This window comes from Sceloporus occidentalis, unplaced genomic scaffold, assembly GCF_023333645.1.
Source record: "Sceloporus occidentalis isolate IW3139 unplaced genomic scaffold, rSceOcc1.0.p SCAF_360, whole genome shotgun sequence".
Classification (NCBI taxonomy): domain Eukaryota; kingdom Metazoa; phylum Chordata; class Lepidosauria; order Squamata; family Phrynosomatidae; genus Sceloporus; species Sceloporus occidentalis.
Window position 1 is genome coordinate 1 of NW_028317340.1, and position 21,137 is coordinate 21,137.

The 21,137-nt window shown below is 46.8% G+C and overlaps 35 non-coding genes across 35 annotated transcripts; all 35 read right to left on the reverse strand.

Annotated features, from left to right (window-relative positions):
- Positions 1-1,266: 1,266 nt before the first annotated feature.
- TRNAF-GAA (transfer RNA phenylalanine (anticodon GAA)) lies at positions 1,267-1,341 on the reverse strand. The gene has a single exon. It is a non-coding gene; the product is annotated as a tRNA-Phe (tRNA).
- Positions 1,342-2,254: 913 nt separating this feature from the next.
- Positions 2,255-2,328, reverse strand: TRNAF-GAA (transfer RNA phenylalanine (anticodon GAA)). Its single transcript has one exon. It is a non-coding gene; the product is annotated as a tRNA-Phe (tRNA).
- Positions 2,329-3,291: 963 nt separating this feature from the next.
- TRNAF-GAA (transfer RNA phenylalanine (anticodon GAA)) lies at positions 3,292-3,364 on the reverse strand. Its single transcript has one exon. It is a non-coding gene; the product is annotated as a tRNA-Phe (tRNA).
- Positions 3,365-3,975: 611 nt separating this feature from the next.
- On the reverse strand, positions 3,976-4,048 carry TRNAF-GAA (transfer RNA phenylalanine (anticodon GAA)). The gene has a single exon. It is a non-coding gene; the product is annotated as a tRNA-Phe (tRNA).
- A 945-nt stretch (positions 4,049-4,993) lies between these two features.
- On the reverse strand, positions 4,994-5,066 carry TRNAF-GAA (transfer RNA phenylalanine (anticodon GAA)). The gene has a single exon. It is a non-coding gene; the product is annotated as a tRNA-Phe (tRNA).
- Positions 5,067-5,207: 141 nt separating this feature from the next.
- Positions 5,208-5,280, reverse strand: TRNAF-GAA (transfer RNA phenylalanine (anticodon GAA)). The gene has a single exon. It is a non-coding gene; the product is annotated as a tRNA-Phe (tRNA).
- Positions 5,281-6,074: 794 nt separating this feature from the next.
- On the reverse strand, positions 6,075-6,147 carry TRNAF-GAA (transfer RNA phenylalanine (anticodon GAA)). Its single transcript has one exon. It is a non-coding gene; the product is annotated as a tRNA-Phe (tRNA).
- Positions 6,148-6,331: 184 nt separating this feature from the next.
- Positions 6,332-6,404, reverse strand: TRNAF-GAA (transfer RNA phenylalanine (anticodon GAA)). Its single transcript has one exon. It is a non-coding gene; the product is annotated as a tRNA-Phe (tRNA).
- A 139-nt stretch (positions 6,405-6,543) lies between these two features.
- TRNAF-GAA (transfer RNA phenylalanine (anticodon GAA)) lies at positions 6,544-6,616 on the reverse strand. Its single transcript has one exon. It is a non-coding gene; the product is annotated as a tRNA-Phe (tRNA).
- A 900-nt stretch (positions 6,617-7,516) lies between these two features.
- Positions 7,517-7,589, reverse strand: TRNAF-GAA (transfer RNA phenylalanine (anticodon GAA)). The gene has a single exon. It is a non-coding gene; the product is annotated as a tRNA-Phe (tRNA).
- A 1,385-nt stretch (positions 7,590-8,974) lies between these two features.
- On the reverse strand, positions 8,975-9,046 carry TRNAF-GAA (transfer RNA phenylalanine (anticodon GAA)). Its single transcript has one exon. It is a non-coding gene; the product is annotated as a tRNA-Phe (tRNA).
- A 397-nt stretch (positions 9,047-9,443) lies between these two features.
- On the reverse strand, positions 9,444-9,516 carry TRNAF-GAA (transfer RNA phenylalanine (anticodon GAA)). The gene has a single exon. It is a non-coding gene; the product is annotated as a tRNA-Phe (tRNA).
- A 141-nt stretch (positions 9,517-9,657) lies between these two features.
- On the reverse strand, positions 9,658-9,730 carry TRNAF-GAA (transfer RNA phenylalanine (anticodon GAA)). Its single transcript has one exon. It is a non-coding gene; the product is annotated as a tRNA-Phe (tRNA).
- A 141-nt stretch (positions 9,731-9,871) lies between these two features.
- On the reverse strand, positions 9,872-9,944 carry TRNAF-GAA (transfer RNA phenylalanine (anticodon GAA)). Its single transcript has one exon. It is a non-coding gene; the product is annotated as a tRNA-Phe (tRNA).
- A 958-nt stretch (positions 9,945-10,902) lies between these two features.
- TRNAF-GAA (transfer RNA phenylalanine (anticodon GAA)) lies at positions 10,903-10,975 on the reverse strand. The gene has a single exon. It is a non-coding gene; the product is annotated as a tRNA-Phe (tRNA).
- A 355-nt stretch (positions 10,976-11,330) lies between these two features.
- Positions 11,331-11,403, reverse strand: TRNAF-GAA (transfer RNA phenylalanine (anticodon GAA)). The gene has a single exon. It is a non-coding gene; the product is annotated as a tRNA-Phe (tRNA).
- Positions 11,404-12,093: 690 nt separating this feature from the next.
- TRNAF-GAA (transfer RNA phenylalanine (anticodon GAA)) lies at positions 12,094-12,168 on the reverse strand. Its single transcript has one exon. It is a non-coding gene; the product is annotated as a tRNA-Phe (tRNA).
- Positions 12,169-13,456: 1,288 nt separating this feature from the next.
- TRNAF-GAA (transfer RNA phenylalanine (anticodon GAA)) lies at positions 13,457-13,529 on the reverse strand. Its single transcript has one exon. It is a non-coding gene; the product is annotated as a tRNA-Phe (tRNA).
- Positions 13,530-13,925: 396 nt separating this feature from the next.
- On the reverse strand, positions 13,926-13,998 carry TRNAF-GAA (transfer RNA phenylalanine (anticodon GAA)). Its single transcript has one exon. It is a non-coding gene; the product is annotated as a tRNA-Phe (tRNA).
- A 141-nt stretch (positions 13,999-14,139) lies between these two features.
- TRNAF-GAA (transfer RNA phenylalanine (anticodon GAA)) lies at positions 14,140-14,212 on the reverse strand. The gene has a single exon. It is a non-coding gene; the product is annotated as a tRNA-Phe (tRNA).
- A 946-nt stretch (positions 14,213-15,158) lies between these two features.
- TRNAF-GAA (transfer RNA phenylalanine (anticodon GAA)) lies at positions 15,159-15,231 on the reverse strand. The gene has a single exon. It is a non-coding gene; the product is annotated as a tRNA-Phe (tRNA).
- Positions 15,232-16,143: 912 nt separating this feature from the next.
- Positions 16,144-16,216, reverse strand: TRNAF-GAA (transfer RNA phenylalanine (anticodon GAA)). The gene has a single exon. It is a non-coding gene; the product is annotated as a tRNA-Phe (tRNA).
- A 140-nt stretch (positions 16,217-16,356) lies between these two features.
- On the reverse strand, positions 16,357-16,429 carry TRNAF-GAA (transfer RNA phenylalanine (anticodon GAA)). Its single transcript has one exon. It is a non-coding gene; the product is annotated as a tRNA-Phe (tRNA).
- A 184-nt stretch (positions 16,430-16,613) lies between these two features.
- Positions 16,614-16,687, reverse strand: TRNAF-GAA (transfer RNA phenylalanine (anticodon GAA)). The gene has a single exon. It is a non-coding gene; the product is annotated as a tRNA-Phe (tRNA).
- Positions 16,688-16,827: 140 nt separating this feature from the next.
- TRNAF-GAA (transfer RNA phenylalanine (anticodon GAA)) lies at positions 16,828-16,900 on the reverse strand. The gene has a single exon. It is a non-coding gene; the product is annotated as a tRNA-Phe (tRNA).
- A 140-nt stretch (positions 16,901-17,040) lies between these two features.
- TRNAF-GAA (transfer RNA phenylalanine (anticodon GAA)) lies at positions 17,041-17,113 on the reverse strand. The gene has a single exon. It is a non-coding gene; the product is annotated as a tRNA-Phe (tRNA).
- Positions 17,114-17,815: 702 nt separating this feature from the next.
- TRNAF-GAA (transfer RNA phenylalanine (anticodon GAA)) lies at positions 17,816-17,888 on the reverse strand. The gene has a single exon. It is a non-coding gene; the product is annotated as a tRNA-Phe (tRNA).
- A 140-nt stretch (positions 17,889-18,028) lies between these two features.
- On the reverse strand, positions 18,029-18,101 carry TRNAF-GAA (transfer RNA phenylalanine (anticodon GAA)). Its single transcript has one exon. It is a non-coding gene; the product is annotated as a tRNA-Phe (tRNA).
- Positions 18,102-18,284: 183 nt separating this feature from the next.
- TRNAF-GAA (transfer RNA phenylalanine (anticodon GAA)) lies at positions 18,285-18,357 on the reverse strand. The gene has a single exon. It is a non-coding gene; the product is annotated as a tRNA-Phe (tRNA).
- Positions 18,358-18,497: 140 nt separating this feature from the next.
- Positions 18,498-18,570, reverse strand: TRNAF-GAA (transfer RNA phenylalanine (anticodon GAA)). The gene has a single exon. It is a non-coding gene; the product is annotated as a tRNA-Phe (tRNA).
- A 140-nt stretch (positions 18,571-18,710) lies between these two features.
- On the reverse strand, positions 18,711-18,783 carry TRNAF-GAA (transfer RNA phenylalanine (anticodon GAA)). Its single transcript has one exon. It is a non-coding gene; the product is annotated as a tRNA-Phe (tRNA).
- A 957-nt stretch (positions 18,784-19,740) lies between these two features.
- TRNAF-GAA (transfer RNA phenylalanine (anticodon GAA)) lies at positions 19,741-19,813 on the reverse strand. Its single transcript has one exon. It is a non-coding gene; the product is annotated as a tRNA-Phe (tRNA).
- Positions 19,814-19,953: 140 nt separating this feature from the next.
- On the reverse strand, positions 19,954-20,026 carry TRNAF-GAA (transfer RNA phenylalanine (anticodon GAA)). Its single transcript has one exon. It is a non-coding gene; the product is annotated as a tRNA-Phe (tRNA).
- A 140-nt stretch (positions 20,027-20,166) lies between these two features.
- Positions 20,167-20,239, reverse strand: TRNAF-GAA (transfer RNA phenylalanine (anticodon GAA)). The gene has a single exon. It is a non-coding gene; the product is annotated as a tRNA-Phe (tRNA).
- Positions 20,240-20,927: 688 nt separating this feature from the next.
- Positions 20,928-21,000, reverse strand: TRNAF-GAA (transfer RNA phenylalanine (anticodon GAA)). The gene has a single exon. It is a non-coding gene; the product is annotated as a tRNA-Phe (tRNA).
- Positions 21,001-21,137: the final 137 nt, after the last annotated feature.

Below are 21,137 nucleotides of genomic sequence, written 5' to 3' on the forward strand. Positions count from 1 at the left end.
AAAAAGCATGTGAGCATGTGCCGAAAACCGGGATGGAACCAGGGACCTTCAGATGTTCATTCCAACGCTCTCCCAACTGACATATTTCGGAAAGCAAGAAAAAGCTGCAAGAAAAAGCTGCAAGAAAAAGCTGCTAGCAAAAGTACATGGGATGGGGAAGCCTGTTTAATAGCCAGTAAATTGCTGCACCATGAGAATATTTAAACATCCGGCTTACAAAGTACAGCTCATTCTTCTTAAAAATAAGCGAGCAGGTGTGCCGAAACCTGGGATCGAACCAAGGACCTTTAGTCTAACCGCTCTCCCAACTGAGTTATTTCGGCATGCAAGAAAAGGCTGCTAGCAAATCTACAACGGGACGGGAAAGAATGCAGGTGTGCCGAAACCTGGGATCGAACCAGGGACCTTTAGTCTAACCCTCTCCCAACTGAGCTATTTCGGCATGCAATAGAGGGCTGCTAGCAAGTCTACACGGATGGGGAAGCCTGTTTAATAGCCAGTAAAACTGCTGCACCATGCGAATATTTAAACATCGGCTTACAAAGTACAGCTCATTCGTCTTCAAACAAGCGAGCAGGTGTGCCGAACCCGGGATCGAACCAGGGACCTTTAGATTTTCAGTCTAACGCTCTCCCAACTGAGCTATTTCGGCATGCAATAGAGGGCTGCTAGCAAGTCTACTCGCGGATGGGGAAGCCTGTTTAATAGCCAGTAAACTGCTGCACCATGCGAATATTTAAACATCCGGCTTACAAAGTACAGCTCATTCGTCTTCAAAACAAGCGAGCAGGTGTGCCGAAACCCGGGATCGAACCAGGGACCCTTTAGATCTTCAGTCTAACGCTCTCTCAACTGAGCTATTTCGGCATGCAATAGAGGGCTGCTAGCAAGTCTACACGGGATGGGGAAGCCTGTTTAATAGCCAGTAAACTGCTGCACCATGCGAATATTTAAACATCCGGCTTACAAAGTACAGCCCATTCTTCCTTAAAAATAAGCGAGCACCATGCGAATATTTAAACATCCGGCTTACAAAGTACAGCTCATTGTGTGCCGAAACCCGGGATCGAACACAGGGACCTTTAGATCTTCAGTCTAACGCTCTCCCAACTGAGCTATTTCGACATGCAATAGAGGGCTGCTAGCAAGTCTACATGGGATGGGGAAGCCTGTTTAATAGCCAGTAAACTGCTGCACCATGCGAATATTTAAACATCCGGCTTACAAAGTACAGCTCATTCGTCTTCAATAATAAGTGACGAGGTGTGCCGAAACCCGGGATCGAACCAGGAACCTTTAGATCTTCAGTCTAACGCTCTCACCCAACTGAGCTATTTTGGCATGCAATAGAGGGCTGCTAGCAAGTCTACACGGGATGGGGAAGCCTGTTTAATAGCCAGTAAACTGCTGCACCATGCGAATATTTAACATCCGGCTTACAAAGTACAGCTCATTCGTCTTCAAAATAAGCGAGCAGGTGTGCCGAAACCCGGATTGAACCAAGGACCTTTAGATCTTCAGTCTAACGCTCTCCCAACTGAGCTATTTCGGCATGCGAGGAAAGGCTGCTAACAAATCTGCACGGGACGGGAAAGTCTGTTTAATAGCAAGTAAACTGCTGCACCATGAGAGTATTTAAACATCCGCTTACAAAGTACAGCTCATTCGTCTTAAAAAGCATGTGAGCATGTGCCGAAAACCGGGATGGAACCAGGGACCTTCAGAATGTTCATTCCAACGCTCTCCCAACTGACATATTTCGGAAAGCAAGAAAAAGCTGCAAGAAAAAGCTGCAAGAAAAAGCTGCTAGCAAAAGTACATGGGATGGGGAAGCCTGTTTAATAGCCAGTAAATTGCTGCACCATGAGAATATTTAAACATCCGGCTTACAAAGTACAGCTCATTCTTCTTAAAAATAAGCGAGCAGGTGTGCCGAAACCTGGGATCGAACCAAGGACCTTTAGTCTAACGCTCTCCCAACTGAGTTATTTCGGCATGCAAGAAAAGGCTGCTAGCAAATCTACACGGGACGGGAAAGAATGCAGGTGTGCCGAAACCCGGGATCGAACCAGGGACCTTTAGTCTAACCCTCTCCCAACTGAGCTATTTCGGCATGCAATAGAGGGCTGCTAGCAAGTCTACACGGGATGGGGAAGCCTGTTTAATAGCCAGTAAACTGCTGCACCATGGCGAATATTTAAACAGCCGGCTTACAAAGTACAGCTCATTCGTCTTCAAAACAAGCGAGCAGGTGTGCCGAAACCCGGGATCGAACCAGGGACCTTTAGAATCTTCAGTCTAACGCTCTCCCAACTGAGCTATTTCGGCATGCAATAGGAGGGCTGCTAGCAAGTCTACACGGGATGGGGAAGCCTGTTTAATAGCCAGTAAACTGCTGCACCATGCGAATATTTAAACATCCGGCTTACAAAGTACAGCCCATTCTTCCTAAAAATAAGCGAGCACCATGCGAATATTTAAACATCCGGCTTACAAAGTACAGCTCATTGTGTGCGAAACCCGGGATCGAACACAGGGACCTTTAGATCTTCAGTCTAACGCTCTCCCAACTGAGTTATTTCGACATGCAATAGAAGGGCTGCTAGCAAGTCTACACGGGATGGGGAAGCCTGTTTAATAGCCAGTAAACTGCTGCACCATGCGAATATTTAAACATCCGGCTTACAAAGTACAGCTCATTCGTCTTCAAAATAAGCGAGCAGGTGTGCCGAAACCCGGGATGGAACCAGGGACCTTCAGATGTTCATATCCAACGCTCTCCCAACTGACATATTTCGGAAAGCAAGAAAAAGCTGCAAGAAAAAGCTGCAAGAAAAAGCTGCTAGCAAAAGTACATGGATGGGGGAAGCCTGTTTAATAGCCAGTAAATTGCTGCACCATGAGAATATTTAAACATCCGGCTTACAAAGTACAGCTCATTCTTCTTAAAAATAAGCGAGCAGGTGTGCCGAGAACCTGGGATCGAACCAAGGACCTTTAGTCTAACGCTCTCCCAACTGAGTTATTTCGGCATGCAAGAAAAGGCTGCTAGCAAATCTACACGGGACGGGAAAGAATGCAGGCGTGCCGAACCCCGGGATCGAACCAGGGACCTTTAGTCTAACGCATCTCCCAACTGAGCTATTTCGGCATGCAATAGAGGGCTGCTAGCAAGTCTACACGGGATGGGGAAGCCTGTTTAATAGCCAGTAAACTGCTGCACCATGCGAATATTTAAACATCCGGCTTACAAAGTACAGCTCATTCGTCTTCAAAACAAGCGAGCAGGTGTGCCGAAACCCGGGATCGAACCAGGGACCTTTAGATCTTCAGTCTAACGCTCTCCCAACTGAGCTATTTCGGCATGCAATAGAGGGCTGCTAGCAAGTCTACACGGGATGGGGAAGCCTGTTTAATAGCCAGTAAACTGCTGCACCATGCGAATATTTAAACATCCGGCTTACAAAGTACAGCCCATTCTTCCTAAAAATAAGCGAGCACCATGCAAATATTTAAACATCCGGCTTACAAAGTACAGCTCATTGTGTGCCGAAACCCGGATCGAACCAGGGACCTTTTGATCTTCAGTCTAACGCTCTCCCAACTGAGCTATTTCGACATGCAATAGAGGGCTGCTAGCAAGTCTACACGGGATGGGGAAGCCTGTTTAATAGCCAGTAAACTGCTGCACCATGCGAATATTTAAACATCCGGCTTACAAAGTACAGCTCATTCGTCTTCAAAATAAGTGACCAGGTGTGCCGAAACCCGGGATCGAACCAGGGACCTTTAGATCTTCAGTCTAAACGCTCTCCCAACTGAGCTATTTCAGGCATGCAATAGAGGGCTGCTAGCAAGTCTACACGGGATGGGGAAGCCTGTTTAATAGCCAGTAAACTGCTGCACCATGCGAATATTTAAACATCCGGCTTACAAAGTACAGCTCATTCGTCTTCCAAAATAAGCGAGCAGGTGTGCCGAAACCCGGGATTGAACCAAGGACCTTTAGATCTTCAGTCTAACGCTCTCCCAACTGAGCTATTTCGGCATGCGAGGAAAGGCTGCTAACAAATCTGCACGGACGGGAAAGTCTGTTTAATAGCAAGTAAACTGCTGCACCATGAGAGTATTTAAACATCCGGCTTACAAAGTACAGCTCATTCGTCTTAAAAAGCATGTGAGCATGTGCCGAAAACGCGGATGGAACCAGGGACCTTCAGATGTTCATTCCAACGCTCTCCCAACTGACATATTTTCGGAAAGCAAGAAAAAGCTGCAAGAAAAAGCTGCTAGCAAAAGTACATGGGATGGGGAAGCCTGTTTAATAGCCAGTAAATTTGCTGCACCATGAGAATATTTAAACATCCGGCTTACAAGTACAGCTCATTCTTCTTAAAAATAAGCGAGCAGGTGTGCCGAAACCTGGGATCGAACCAAGGACCTTTAGTCTAACGCTCTCCCAACTGAGTTATTTCGGCATGCAAGAAAAGGCTGCTAGCAAAATCTACACGGGACGGGAAAGAATGCAGGTGTGCCGAAACCCGGGATCGAACCAGGGACCTTTAGTCTAACGCTCTCCCAACTGAGCTATTTCGGCATGCAATAGAGGGCTGCTAGCAAGTCTACACGGGATGGGGAAGCCTGTTTAATAGCCAGTAAACTGCTGCACCATGCGAATATTTAAACATCCGGCTTACAAAGTACAGCTCATTCGTCTTCAAAACAAGCGAGCAGGTGTGTCGAAACCCCGGGATCGAACCAGGGACCTTTAGATCTTCAGTCTAACGCTCTCCCAACTGAGCTATTTCGGCATGCAATAGAGGGCTGCTAGCAAGTCTACACGGGATGGGGAAGCCTGTTTAATAGCCATAAACTGCTGCACCATGCGAATATTTAAACATCCGGCTTACAAAGTACAGCCCATTCTTCCTAAAAATAAGCGAGCACCATGCGAATATTTAAACATCCAGCTTACAAAGTACAGCTCATTGAGTGCCGAAACCCGGGATCGAACCAGGGACCTTTAGATCTTCAGTCTAACGCTCTCCCAACTGAGCTATTTCGACATGCAATAGAGGGCTGCTAGCAAGTCTACACGGGATGGGGAAGCCTGTTTAATAGCCAGTAAACTGCTGCACCATGCGAATATTTAAACATCCCGGCTTACAAAGTACAGCTCATTCGTCTTCAAAATAAGTGACCAGGTGTGCCGAAACCCGGGATCGAACCAGGGACCTTTAGATCTTCAGTCTAACGCTCTCCCAACTGAGCTATTTCGGCATGCAATAGAGGGCTGCTAGCAAGTCTACACGGGATGGGGAAGCCTGTTTAATAGCCAGTAAACTGCTGCACCATGCGAATATTTAAACATCCGGCTTACAAAGTACAGCTCATTCGTCTTCAAAATAAGCGAGCAGGTGTGCCGAAACCCAGGATTGAACCAAGGACCTTTAGATCTTCAGTCTAACGCTCTCCCAACTGAGCTATTTCAGCATGCGAGGAAAGGCTGCTAACAAATCTGCACGGGACGGGAAAGTCTGTTTAATAGCAAGTAAACTGCTGCACCATGAGAGTATTTAAACATCCGGCTTACAAAGTACAGCTCATTCGTCTTAAAAAGCATGTGAGCATGTGCCGAAAACCGGATGGAACCAGGGACCTTCAGATGTTCATATCCAACGCTCTCCCAACTGACATATTTCGGAAAGCAAGAAAAGCTGCAAGAAAAAGCTGCAAGAAAAAGCTGCTAGCAAAAGTACATGGGATGGGGAAGCTGTTTAATAGCCAGTAAATTGCTGCACCATGAGAATATTTAAGACATCCGGCTTACAAAGTACAGCTCATTCTTCTTAAAAATAAGCGAGCAGGTGGCCGAAACCTGGGATCGAACCAAGGACCTTTAGTCTAACGCTCTCCCAACTGAGTTATTTCAGCATGCAATAGAGGGCTGCTAGCAAGTCTACACGGGATGGGGAAGCCTGTTTAATAGCCAGTAAACTGCTGCACCATGCGAATATTTAAACATCCGGCTTACAAAGTACAGCTCATTCGTCTTCAAAAAAAGCGAGCAGGTGTGCCGAAACCCGGGATCGAACCAGGGACCTTTAGATCTTCAGTCTAACGCTCTCCCAACTGAGCTATTTCGGCATGCAATAGAGGGCTGCTAGCAAGTCTACACGGGATGGGGGAAGCCTGTTTAATAGCCAGTAAACTGCTGCACCATGCGAATATTTAAACATCCGGCTTACAAAGTACAGCCCATTCTTCCTAAAAATAAGCGAGCACCATGCGAATATTTAAACATCCGGCTTACAAAGTACAGCTCATTGTGTGCCGAAACCCGGGATCGAACCAGGGACCTTTAGATCTTCAGTCTAACGCTCTCCCGACTGAGCTATTTCGACATGCAATAGAGGCTGCTAGCAAGTCTACATGGGATGGGGAAGCCTTTTTAATAGCCAGTAAACTGCTGCACCATGCGAATATTTAAACATCCGGCTTACAAAGTACAGCTCATTCGTCTTCAAAATAAGTGACCGGGTGTGCCGAAACCCGGGGTCGAACCAGGGACCTTTAGATCTTCAGTCTAACGCTCTCCCAACTGAGCTATTTTGGCATGCAATAGAGGGCTGCTAGCAAGTCTACACGGGATGGGAAGCCTGTTTAATAGCCAGTAAACTGCTGCACCATGCGAATATTTAAACATCCGGCTTACAAAGTACAGCTCATTCGTCTTCAAAATAAGCGAGCAGGTGTGCCGAAACCCGGGTTGAACCAAGGACCTTTAGATCTTCAGTCTAACGCTCTCCCAACTGAGCTATTTCGGCATGCGAGGAAAGGCTGCTAACAAATCTGCACGGGACGGGAAAGTCTGTTTAATAGCAAGTAAACTGCTGCACCATGAGAGTATTTAAACATCCGGCTTACAAAGTACAGCTCATTCGTCTTAAAAAGCATGTGAGCATGTGCCGAAAAACCGGGATGGAACCAGGGACCTTCAGATGTTCATTCCAACGCTCTCCCAACTGACATATTTCGGAAAGCAAGAAAAAGCTGCAAGAAAAAGCTGCTAGCAAAAGTACATGGGATGGGGAAGCCTGTTTAATAGCCAGTAAATTGCTGCACCATGAGAATATTTAAACATCCGGCTTACAAAGTACAGCTCATTCTTCTTAAAAATAAGCGAGCAGGTGTGCCGAAACCTGGGATCGAACCAAGGACCTTTAGTCTAACGCTCTCCCAACTGAGTTATTTCGGCATGCAAGAAAAGGCTGCTAGCAAATCTACACGGGACGGGAAAGAATGCAGGTGTGCCGAAAACCGGGATCGAACCAGGGACCTTTAGTCTAACGCTCTCCCAACTGAGCTATTTCGGCATGCAATAGAGGGCTGCTAGCAAGTCTACACGGGATGGGGAAGCCTGTTTAATAGCCAGTAAACTGCTGCACCATGCGAATATTTAAACATCCGGCTTACAAAGTACAGCTCATTCGTCTTCAAAACAAGCGAGCAGGTGTGCCGAAACCCGGGATCGAACCAGGGACCTTTAGATCTTCAGTCTAACGCTCTCCCAACTGAGCTATTTCGGCATGCAATAGAGGGCTGCTAGCAAGTCTACACGGGATGGGGAAGCCTGTTTAATAGCCACTAAACTGCTGCACCATGCGAATATTTAAACATCCGGCTTACAAAGTACAGCCCATTCTTCCTAAAAATAAGCGAGCACCATGCGAATATTTAAACATCCGGCTTACAAAGTACAGCTCATTGTGTGCCGAAACCCGGGATCGAACCAGGGACCTTTAGCTCTTCAGTCTAACGCTCTCCCAACTGAGCTATTTCGACATGCAATAGAGGGCTGCTAGCAAGTCTACACGGGATGGGGAAAGCCTGTTTAATAGCCAGTAAACTGCTGCACCATGCGAATATTTAAACATCCGGCTTACAAAGTACAGCTCATTCGTCTTCAAAATAAGTGACCAGGTGTGCCGAAACCCGGGATCGAACCAGGGACCTTTAGATCTCAGTCAACGCTCTCCCAACTGAGCTATTTCAGCATGCAATAGAGGGCTGCTAGCAAGTCTACACGGGATGGGGAAGCCTGTTTAATAGCCAGTAAACTGCTGCACCATGCGAATATTTAAACATCCGGCTTACAAAGTACAGCTCATTCGTCTTCAAAATAAGCGAGCAGGTGTGCCGAAACCCGGGATTGAACCAAGGACCTTTAGATCTTCAGTCTAACCGCTCTCCCAACTGAGCTATTTCGGCATGCGAGGAAAGGCTGCTAACAAATCTGCACGGGACGGGAAAGTCTGTTTAATAGCAAGTAAACTGCTGCACCATGAGAGTATTTAAACATCCGGCTTACAAAGTACAGCTCATTCGTCTTAAAAAGCATGTGAGCATGTGCCGAAAACCGGGATGGAACCAGGGACCTTCAGATGTTCATTCCAACGCTCTCCCAACTGACATATTTCGGAAAGCAAGAAAAAGCTGCAAGAAAAAAGCTGCAAGAAAAAGCTGCTAGCAAAAGTACATGGGATGGGGAAGCCTGTTTAATAGCCAGTAAATTGCTGCACCCATGAGAATATTTAAACATCCGGCTTACAAAGTACAGCTCATTCTTCTTAAAAATAAGCGAGCAGGTGTGCCGAAACCTGGGATCGAACCAAGGACCTTTAGTCTAACGCTCTCCCAACTGAGTTATTTCGGCATGCAAGAAAAGGCTGCTAGCAAATCTACACGGGACGGGAAAGAATAGCAGGTGTGCCGAAACCCGGGATCGAACCAGGGACCTTTAGTCTAACCCTCTCCCAACTGAGCTATTTCGGCATGCAATAGAGGGCTGCTAGCAAGTCTACACGGGATGGGAAGCCTGTTTAATAGCCAGTAAACTGCTGCACCATGCGAATATTTAAACATCCGGCTTACAAAGTACAGCTCATTCGTCTTCAAAACAAGCGAGCAGGTGTGCCGAAACCCGGGATCGAACCAGGGACATTAGATCTTCAGTCTAACGCTCTCCCAACTGAGCTATTTCGGCATGCAATAGAGGGCTGCTAGCAAGTCTACACGGGATGGGGAAGCCTGTTTAATAGCCAGTAAACTGCTGCACCATGCGAATATTTAAACATCCGGCTTACAAAGTACAGCTCATTCGTCTTCAAAACAAGCGAGCAGGTGTGCCGAAACCCGGGATCGAACCAGGGACCTTTAGATCTTCAGTCTAACCGCTCTCTCAACTGAGCTATTTCGGCATGCAATAGAGGGCTGCTAGCAAGTCTACACGGGATGGGGAAGCCTGTTTAATAGCCAGTAAACTGCTGCACCATGCGAATATTTAAACATCCGGCTTACAAAGTACAGCCCATTCTTCCTAAAAATAAGCGAGCACCATGCGAATATTTAAACATCCGGCTTACAAAGTACAGCTCATTGTGTGCCGAAACCCGGGATCGAACCAGGGACCTTTAGATCTTCAGTCTAACGCTCTCCCAACTGAGCTATTTCGACATGCAATAGAGGGCTGCTAGCAAGTCTACATGGGATGGGGCAAGCCTGTTTAATAGCCAGTAAACTGCTGCACCATGCGAATATTTAAACATCCGGCTTACAAAGTACAGCTCATTCGTCTTCAAAATAAGTGACGAGGTGTGCCGAAACCCGGGATCGAACCAGGAACCTTTAGATCTTCAGTCTAACGCTCTCCCAACTGAGCTATTTTGGCATGCAATAGAGGGCTGCTAGCAAGTCTACACGGGATGGGGAAGCCTGTTTAATAGCCAGTAAACTGCTGCACCATGCGAATATTTAAACATCCGGCTTACAAAGTACAGCTCATTCGTCTTCAAAATAAGCGAGCAAGGTGTGCCGAAACCCGGGATCGAACCAAGGACCTTTAGATCTTCAGTCTAACGCTCTCCCAACTGAGCTATTTCGGCATGCGAGGAAAGGCTGCTAACAAATCTGCACGGGACGGAAAGTCTGTTTAATCGCAAGTAAACTGCTGCACCATGAGAGTATTTAAACATCCGGCTTACAAAGTACAGCTCATTCGTCTTAAAAAGCATGTGAGCATGTGCCGAAAACCGGATGGAACCAGGGACCTTCAGATGTTCATTCCAACGCTCTCCCAACTGACATATTTCGGAAGCAAGAAAAAGCTGCAAGAAAAAGCTGCAAGAAAAAGCTGCCTAGCAAAAGTACATGGGATGGGGAAGCCTGTTAATAGCCAGTAAATTGCTGCACCATGAGAATATTTAAACATTCCGGCTTACAAAGTACAGCTCATTCTTCTTAAAAATAAGCGAGCAGGTGTGCCGAAACCTGGGATCGAACCAAGGACCTTTAGTCTAACGCTCTCCCAACTGAGTTATTTCGGCATGCAAGAAAAGGCTGCTAGCAAATCTACACGGGACGGGAAAGAATTGCAGGTGTGCCGCAAACCGGGATCGAACCAGGGACCTTTAGTCTAACCGCTCTCCCAACTGAGCTATTTCGGCATGCAATAGAGGGCTGCTAGCAAGTCTACACGGGATGGGGAAGCCTGTTTAATAGCCCAGTAAACTGCTGCACCATGCGAATATTTAAACATCCGGCTTACAAAGTACAGCTCATTCGTCTTCAAAACAAGCGAGCAGGTGTGCCGAAACCCGGGATCGAACCAGGGACCTTTAGGTCTTCAGTCTAACGCTCTCCCAACTGAGCTATTTCGGCATGCAATAGAGGGGCTGCTAGCAAGTCTACACGGGATGGGGAAGCCTGTTTAATAGCCAGTAAACTGCTGCACCATGCGAATATTTAAACATCCGGCTTACAAAGTACAGCCCATTCTTCCTAAAAATAAGCGAGCACCATGCGAATATTTAAACATCCGCTTACAAAGTACAGCTCATTGTGTGCCGAAACCCGGGATCGAACCAGGGACCTTTAGATCTTCAGTCTAACGCTCTCCCAACTGAGCTATTTCGACATGCAATAGAGGGCTGCTAGCAAGTCTACACGGGATGGGGAAGCCTGTTTAATAGCCAGTAAACTGCTGCACCATGCGAATATTTAAACATCCGGCTTACAAAGTACAGCTCATTCGTCTTCAAAATAAGTGACCAGGTGTGCCAGAATACCCGGGATCGAACCAGGACCTTTAGATCTTCAGTCTAACGCTCTCCCAACTGAGCTATTTCAGCATGCAATAGAGGGCATGCTAGCAAGTCTACACGGGATGGGGAAGCCTGTTTAATAGCCAGTAAACTGCTGCACCATGCGAATATTTAAACATCCGGCTTACAAAGTACAGCTCATTCGTCTTCAAAATAAGCGAGCAGGTGTGCCGAAACCCGGGATTGAACCAAGGACCTTTAGATCTTCAGTCTAACGCTCTCCCAACTGAGCTATTTCGGCATGCGAGGAAAGGCTGCTAACTAAATCTGCACGGGACGGGAAAGTCTGTTTAATAGCAAGTAAACTGCTGCACCATGAGAGTATTTAAAACATCCGGGCTTACAAAGTACAGCTCATTCGTCTTAAAAAGCATGTGAGCATGTGCCGAAAACCGGGATGGAACCAGGGACCTTCAGATGTTCATTCCAACGCTCTCCCAACTGACATATTTCGGAAAGCAAGAAAAAGCTGCAAGAAAAAGCTGCTAGCAAAGTACATGGGATGGGGAAGCCTGTTTAATAGCCAGTAAATTGCTGCACCATGAGAATATTTAAACATCCGGCTTACAAAGTACAGCTCATTCTTCTTAAAAATAAGCGAGCAGGTGTGCCGAAACCTGGGATCGAACCAAGGACCTTTAGTCTAACGCTCTCCCAACTGAGTTATTTCGGCATGCAAGAAAAGGCTGCTAGCAAATCTACACGGGACGGGAAAGAATGCAGGTGTGCCGAAAACCGGGATCGAACCAGGGACCTTTAGTCTAACGCTCTCCCAACTGAGCTATTTCGGCATGCAATAGAGGGCTGCTAGCAAGTCTACACGGGATGGGGAAGCCTGTTTAATAGCCAGTAAACTGCTGCACCATGCGAATATTTAAACATCCGGCTTACAAAGTACAGCTCATTCGTCTTCAAAACAAGCGAGCAGGTGTGCCGAAACCCGGGATCGAACCAGGGACCTTTAGATCTTCAGTCTAACGCTCTCCTCCAACTGAGCTATTTCGGCATGCAATAGAGGGCTGCTAGCAAGTCTACACGGGATGGGGAAGCCTGTTTAATAGCCAGTAAACTGCTGCACCATGCGAATATTTAAACATCCGGCTTACAAAGTACAGCCCATTCTTCCTAAAAATAAGCGAGCACCATGCGAATATTTAAACATCCAGCTTACAAAGTACAGCTCATTGTGTGCCGAAACCCGGGATCGAACCAGGGACCTTTAGATCTTCAGTCTAACGCTCTCCCAAACTGAGCTATTTCGACCATGCAATAGAGGGCTGCTAGCAAGTCTACACGGGATGGGGAAGCCTGTTTAATAGCCAGTAAACTGCTGCACCATGGGAATATTTAAACATCCGGCTTACAAAGTACAGCTCATTCGTCTTCAAAATAAGTGACCAGGTGTGCCGAAACCCGGGATCGAACCAGGGACCTTTAGATCTTCAGTCTAAAAAACGCTCTCCCAACTGAGCTATTTCGGCATGCAATAGAGGGCTGCTAGCAAGTCTACACGGGATGGGGAAGCCTGTTTAATAGCCTGTAAACTGCTGCACCATGCGAATATTTAAACATCCGGCTTACAAAGTACAGCTCATTCGTCTTCAAAATAAGCGAGCAGGTGTGCCGAAACCCAGGATTGAACCAAGGACCTTTAGATCTTCAGTCTAACGCTCTCCCAACTGAGCTATTTCAGCATGCGAGGAAAGGCTGCTAACAAATCTGCACGGGACGGGAAAGTCTGTTTAATAGCAGAGTAAACTGCTGCACCATGAGAGTATTTAAACATCCGCTTACAAAGTACAGCTCATTCGTCTTAAAAAGCATGTGAGCATGTGCCGAAAACCGGGGATGGAACCAGGGACCTTCAGATGTTCATTCCAACGCTCTCCCAACTGACATATTTCGGAAAGGCAAGAAAAAGCTGCAAGAAAAAGCTGCAAGAAAAAGCTGCAAGAAAAAGCTGCTAGCAAAAGTACATGGGAATGGGAAGCCTGTTTAATAGCCAGTAAATTGCTGCACCATGAGAATATTTAAACATCCGGCTTACAAAGTACAGCTCATTCTTCTTAAAAATAAGCGAGCAGGTGTGCCGAAACCTGGATCGCACCAAGGACCTTTAGTCTAACGCTCTCCCCAACTGAGTTATTTCGGCATGCAATAGAGGGCTGCTAGCAAGTCTACACGGGATGGGGAAGCCTGTTTAATAGCCAGTAAACTGCTGCACCATGCGAATATTTAAACATCCGGCTTACAAAGTACAGCTCATTCGTCTTCAAAAAGAAAGCGAGCAGGTGTGCCGAAACCCGGGATCGAACCAGGGACCTTTAGATCTTCAGTCTAACGCTCTCCCAACTGAGCTATTTCGGCATGCAATAGAGGGCTGCTAGCAAGTCTACACGGGATGGGGAAGCCTGTTTAATAGCAGTAAACTGCTGCACCATGCGAATATTTAAACATCCGGCTTACAAAGTACAGCCCATTCTTCCTAAAAATAAGCGAGCACCATGCGAATATTTAAACATCCGGCTTACAAAGTACAGCTCATTGTGTGCCGAAACCCGGGATCGAACCAGGGACCTTTAGAATCTTCAGTCTAACGCTCTCCCGACTGAGCTATTTCGACATGCAATAGAGGGCTGCTAGCAAGTCTACATGGGATGGGGAAGCCTGTTTAATAGCCAGTAAACTGCTGCACCATGCGAATATTTAAACATCCGGCTTACAAAGTACAGCTCATTCGTCTTCAAAATAAGTGACCAGGTGTGCCGAAACCCGGGGTCGAACCAGGGACCTTTAGATCTTCAGTCTAACGCTCTCCCAACTGAGCTATTTTGGCATGCAATAGAGGGCTGCTAGCAAGTCTACACGGGATGGGGAAGCCTGTTTAATAGCCAGTAAACTGCTGCCACCATGCGAATATTTAAACATCCGGCTTACAAAGTACAGCTCATTCGTCTTCAAAATAAGCGAGCAGGTGTGCCGAAACCCGGGGTTGAACCAAGGACCTTTAGATCTTCAGTCTAACGCTCTCCCAACTGAGCTATTTCGGCATGCGAGGAAAGGCTGCTAACAAATCTGCACGGGACGGGAAAGTCTGTTTAATTAGCAGTAAACTGCTGCACCATGAGAGTATTTAAACATCCGGCTTACAAAGTACAGCTCATTCGTCTTAAAAAGCATGTGAGCATGTGCCGAAAACCGGGATGGAACCAGGGACCTTCAGATGTTCATTCCAACGCTCTCCCAACTGACATATTTCGGAAAGCAAGAAAAAGCTGCAAGAAAAAGCTGCTAGCAAAAGTACATGGGATGGGGAAGCCTGTTTAATAGCCAGTAAATTGCTGCACCATGAGAATATTTAAACATCCGGCTTACAAAGTACAGCTCATTCTTCTTAAAAATAAGCGAGCAGGTGTGCCGAAACCTGGGATCGAACCAAGGACCTTTAGTCTAAACGCTCTCCCAACTGAGTTATTTCGGCATGCAAGAAAAGGCTGCTAGCAAATCTACACGGGACGGGAAAGAATGCAGGTGTGCCGAAAACCGGATCGAACCAGGGACCTTTAGTCTAACGCTCTCCCAACATGAGCTATTTCGGCATGCAATAGAGGGCTGCTAGCAAGTCTACACGGGATGGGGAAGCCTGTTTAATAGCCAGTAAACTGCTGCACCATGCGAATATTTAAACATCCGGCTTACAAAGTACAGCCCATTCTTCCTAAAAATAAGCGAGCACCATGCGAATATTTTAAACATCCGGCTTACAAGTACAGCTCATTGTGTGCCGAAACCCCGGGATCGAACCAGGGACCTTTAGATCTTCAGTCTAACGCTCTCCCAACTGAGCTATTTCGACATGCAATAGAGGGCTGCTAGCAAGTCTACACGGGATGGGGAAGCCTGTTTAATAGCCAGTAAACTGCTGCACCATGCGAATATTTAAACATCCGGCTTACAAAGTACAGCTCATTCGTCTTCAAAATAAGTGACCAGGTGTGCCGAAACCCGGGATCGAACCAGGGACCTTTAGATCTTCAGTCTAACGCTCTCCCAACTGAGCTATTTCAGCATGCAATAGAGGGCTGCTAGCAAGTCTACACGGGATGGGGAAGCCTGTTTAATAGCCAGTAAACTGCTGCACCATGCGAATATTTAAACATCCGCTTACAAAGTACAGCTCATTCGTCTTCAAAATAAGCGAGCAGGTGTGCCGTAAACCCGGGATTGAACCAAGGACCTTTAGATCTTCAGTCTAACGCTCTCCCAACTGAGCTATTTCGGCATGCGAGGAAAGGCTGCTAACAAATCTGCACGGGACGGGAAAGTCTGTTTAATAGCAAGTAAACTGCTGCACCATGAGAGTATTTAAACATCCGCTTACAAAGTACAGCTCATTCGTCTTAAAAGCATGTGAGCATGTGCCGAAAACCGGGATGGAACCAGGGACCTTCAGATGTTCATTCCAACGCTCTCCCAACTGACATATTTCGGAAAGCAAGAAAAAGCTGCAAGAAAAAGCTGCAAGAAAAAGCTGCTAGCAAAAGTACATGGGATGGGGAAGCCTGTTTAATAGCCAGTAAATTGCTGCACCATGAGAATATTTAAACATCCGGCTTACAAAGTACAGCTCATTCTTCTTAAAAATAAGCGAGCAGGTGTGCCGAAACCTGGGATCGAACCAAGGACCTTTAGTCTAACGCTCTCCCAACTGAGTTATTTCGGCATGCAAGAAAAGGCTGCTAGCAAATCTACACGGGACGGGAAAGAATGCAGGTGTGCCGAAACCTGGGATCGAACCAGGGACCTTTAGTCTAACCCTCTCCCAACTGAGCTATTTCGGCATGCAATAGAGGGCTGCTAGCAAGTCTACACGGGATGGGGAAGCCTGTTTAATAGCCAGTAAACTGCTGCACCATGCGAATATTTAAACATCCGGCTTACAAAGTACAGCTCATTCGTCTTCAAAACAAGCGAGCAGGTGTGCCGAAACCCGGGATCGAACCAGGGACCTTTAGATTTTCAGTCTAACGCTCTCCCAACTGAGCTATTTCGGCATGCAATAGAGGGCTGCTAGCAAGTCTACACGGGATGGGGAAGCCTGTTTAATAGCCAGTAAACTGCTGCACCATGCGAATATTTAAACATCCGGCTTACAAAGTACAGCTCATTCGTCTTCAAAACAAGCGAGCAGGTGTGCCGAAACCCGGGATCGAACCAGGGACCTTTAGATCTTCAGTCTAACGCTCTCCCAACTGAGCTATTTCGGCATGCAATAGAGGGCTGCTAGCAAGTCTACACGGGATGGGGGAAGCCTGTTTAATAGCCAGTAAACTGCTGCACCATGCGAATATTTAAACATCCGGCTTACAAAGTACAGCCCATTCTTCCTAAAAATAAGCGAGCACCATGCGAATATTTAAACATCCAGCTTACAAAGTACAGCTCATTGTGTGCCGAAACCCGGGATCGAACCAGGGACCTTTAGATCTTCAGTCTAACGCTCTCCCCAACTGAGCTATTTCGACATGCAATAGAGGGCTGCTAGCAAGTCTACACGGGATGGGGAAGCCTGTTTAATAGCCAGTAAACTGCTGCACCATGCGAATATTTAAACATCCGGCTTACAAAGTACAGCTCATTCGTCTTCAAAATAAGTGACGAGGTGTGCCGAAACCCGGGATCGAACCAGGAACCTTTAGATCTTCAGTCTAACGCTCTCCCAACTGAGCTATTTCGGCATGCAATAGAGGGCTGCTAGCAAGTCTACACGGGATGGGGAAGCCTGTTTAATAGCCAGTAAACTGCTGCACCATGCGAATATTTAAACATCCGGCTTACAAAGTACAGCTCATTCGTCTTCAAAATAAGCGAGCAGGTGTGCCGAAACCCGGGATTGAACCAAGGACCTTTAGATCTTCAGTCTAACGCTCTCCCAACTGAGCTATTTCGGCATGCGAGGAAAGGCTGCTAACAAATCTGCACGGGACGGGAAAGTCTGTTTAATAGCAAGTAAACTGCTGCACCATGAGAGTATTTAAACATCCGGCTTACAAAGTACAGCTCATTCGTCTTAAAAAGCATGTGAGCATGTGCCGAAAAACCGGGATGGAACCAGGGACCTTCAGATGTTCATTCCAACGCTCTCCCAACTGACATATTTCGGAAAGCAAGAAAAAGCTGCAAGAAAAAGCTGCAAGAAAAAGCTGCTAGCAAAAGTACATGGGATGGGGAAGCCTGTTTAATAGCCAGTAAATTGCTGCACCATGAGAATATTTAAACATCCGGCTTACAAAGTACAGCTCATTCTTCTTAAAAATAAGCGAGCAGGTGTGCCGAAACCTGGGATCGAACCAAGGACCTTTAGTCTAACGCTCTCCCAACTGAGTTATTTCGGCATGCAAGAAAAGGCTGCTAGCAAATCTACACGGGACGGGAAAGAATGCAGGTGTGCCGAAACCCGGGATCGAACCAGGGACCTTTAGTCTAACCCTCTCCCAACTGAGCTATTTCGGCATGCAATAGAGGGCTGCTAGCAAGTCTACACGGGATGGGGAAGCCTGTTTAATAGCCAGTAAACTGCTGCACCATGCGAATATTTAAACATCCGGCTTACAAAGTACAGCTCATTCGTCTTCAAAACAAGCGAGCAGGTGTGCCGAAACCCGGGATCGAACCAGGGACCTTTAGATCTTCAGTCTAACGCTCTCCCAACTGAGCTATTTCGGCATGCAATAGAGGGCTGCTAGCAAGTCTACACGGGATGGGGAAGCCTGTTTAATAGCCAGTAAACTGCTGCACCATGCGAATATTTAAACATCCGGCTTACAAAGTACAGCTCATTCGTCTTCAAAACAAGCGAGCAGGTGTGCCGAAACCCGGGATCGAACCAGGGACCTTTAGATCTTCAGTCTAACGCTCTCTCAACTGAGCTATTTCGGCATGCAATAGAGGGCTGCTAGCAAGTCTACACGGGATGGGGAAGCCTGTTTAATAGCCAGTAAACTGCTGCACCATGCGAATATTTAAACATCCGGCTTACAAAGTACAGCCCATTCTTCCTAAAAATAAGCGAGCACCATGCGAATATTTAAACATCCGGCTTACAAAGTACAGCTCATTGTGTGCCGAAACCCGGGATCGAACCAGGGACCTTTAGATCTTCAGTCTAACGCTCTCCCAACTGAGCTATTTCGACATGCAATAGAGGGCTGCTAGCAAGTCTACATGGGATGGGGAAGCCTGTTTAATAGCCAGTAAACTGCTGCACCATGCGAATATTTAAACATCCGGCTTACAAAGTACAGCTCATTCGTCTTCAAAATAAGTGACGAGGTGTGCCGAAACCCGGGATCGAACCAGGAACCTTTAGATCTTCAGTCTAACGCTCTCCCAACTGAGCTATTTTGGCATGCAATAGAGGGCTGCTAGCAAGTCTACACGGGATGGGGAAGCCTGTTTAATAGCCAGTAAACTGCTGCACCATGCGAATATTTAAACATCCGGCTTACAAAGTACAGCTCATTCGTCTTCAAAATAAGCGAGCAGGTGTGCCGAAACCCGGGATTGAACCAAGGACCTTTAGATCTTCAGTCTAACGCTCTCCCAACTGAGCTATTTCGGCATGCGAGGAAAGGCTGCTAACAAATCTGCACGGGACGGGAAAGTCTGTTTAATAGCAAGTAAACTGCTGCACCATGAGAGTATTTAAACATCCGGCTTACAAAGTACAGCTCATTCGTCTTAAAAAGCATGTGAGCATGTGCCGAAAACCGGGATGGAACCAGGGACCTTCAGATGTTCATTCCAACGCTCTCCCAACTGACATATTTCGGAAAGCAAGAAAAAGCTGCAAGAAAAAGCTGCAAGAAAAAGCTGCTAGCAAAAGTACATGGGATGGGGAAGCCTGTTTAATAGCCAGTAAATTGCTGCACCATGAGAATATTTAAACATCCGGCTTACAAAGTACAGCTCATTCTTCTTAAAAATAAGCGAGCAGGTGTGCCGAAACCTGGGATCGAACCAAGGACCTTTAGTCTAACGCTCTCCCAACTGAGTTATTTCGGCATGCAAGAAAAGGCTGCTAGCAAATCTACACGGGACGGGAAAGAATGCAGGTGTGCCGAAACCCGGGATCGAACCAGGGACCTTTAGTCTAACGCTCTCCCAACTGAGCTATTTCGGCATGCAATAGAGGGCTGCTAGCAAGTCTACACGGGATGGGGAAGCCTGTTTAATAGCCAGTAAACTGCTGCACCATGCGAATATTTAAACATCCGGCTTAAAAAGTACAGCTCATTCGTCTTCAAAACAAGCGAGCAGGTGTGCCGAAACCCGGGATCGAACCAGGGACCTTTAGGTCTTCAGTCTAACGCTCTCCCAACTGAGCTATTTCGGCATGCAATAGAGGGCTGCTAGCAAGTCTACACGGGATGGGGAAGCCTGTTTAATAGCCAGTAAACTGCTGCACCATGCGAATATTTAAACATCCGGCTTACAAAGTACAGCCCATTCTTCCTAAAAATAAGCGAGCACCATGCGAATATTTAAACATCCGGCTTACAAAGTACAGCTCATTGTGTGCCGAAACCCGGGATCGAACCAGGGACCTTTAGATCTTCAGTCTAACGCTCTCCCAACTGAGCTATTTCGACATGCAATAGAGGGCTGCTAGCAAGTCTACACGGGATGGGGAAGCCTGTTTAATAGCCAGTAAACTGCTGCACCATGCGAATATTTAAACATCCGGCTTACAAAGTACAGCTCATTCGTCTTCAAAATAAGTGACCAGGTGTGCCGAAACCCGGGATCGAACCAGGGACCTTTAGATCTTCAGTCTAACGCTCTCCCAACTGAGCTATTTCAGCATGCAATAGAGGGCTGCTAGCAAGTCTACACGGGATGGGGAAGCCTGTTTAATAGCCAGTAAACTGCTGCACCATGCGAATATTTAAACATCCGGCTTACAAAGTACAGCTCATTCGTCTTCAAAATAAGCGAGCAGGTGTGCCGAAACCCGGGATTGAACCAAGGACCTTTAGATCTTCAGTCTAACGCTCTCCCAACTGAGCTATTTCGGCATGCGAGGAAAGGCTGCTAACAAATCTGCACGGGACGGGAAAGTCTGTTTAATAGCAAGTAAACTGCTGCACCATGAGAGTATTTAAACATCCGGCTTACAAAGTACAGCTCATTCGTCTTAAAAAGCATGTGAGCATGTGCCGAAAACCGGGATGGAACCAGGGACCTTCAGATGTTCATTCCAACGCTCTCCCAACTGACATATTTCGGAAAGCAAGAAAAAGCTGCAAGAAAAAGCTGCTAGCAAAAGTACATGGGATGGGGAAGCCTGTTTAATAGCCAGTAAATTGCTGCACCATGAGAATATTTAAACATCCGGCTTACAAAGTACAGCTCATTCTTCTTAAAAATAAGCGAGCAGGTGTGCCGAAACCTGGGATCGAACCAAGGACCTTTAGTCTAACGCTCTCCCAACTGAGTTATTTCGGCATGCAAGAAAAGGCTGCTAGCAAATCTACACGGGACGGGAAAGAATGCAGGTGTGCCGAAACCCGGGATCGAACCAGGGACCTTTAGTCTAACCCTCTCCCAACTGAGCTATTTCGGCATGCAATAGAGGGCTGCTAGCAAGTCTACACGGGATGGGGAAGCCTGTTTAATAGCCAGTAAACTGCTGCACCATGCGAATATTTAAACATCCGGCTTACAAAGTACAGCTCATTCGTCTTCAAAACAAGCGAGCAGGTGTGCCGAAACCCGGGATCGAACCAGGGACCTTTAGATCTTCAGTCTAACGCCCTCCCAACTGAGCTATTTCGGCATGCAATAGAGGGCTGCTAGCAAGTCTACACGGGATGGGGAAGCCTGTTTAATAGCCAGTAAACTGCTGCACCATGCGAATATTTAAACATCCGGCTTACAAAGTACAGCCCATTCTTCCTAAAAATAAGCGAGCAC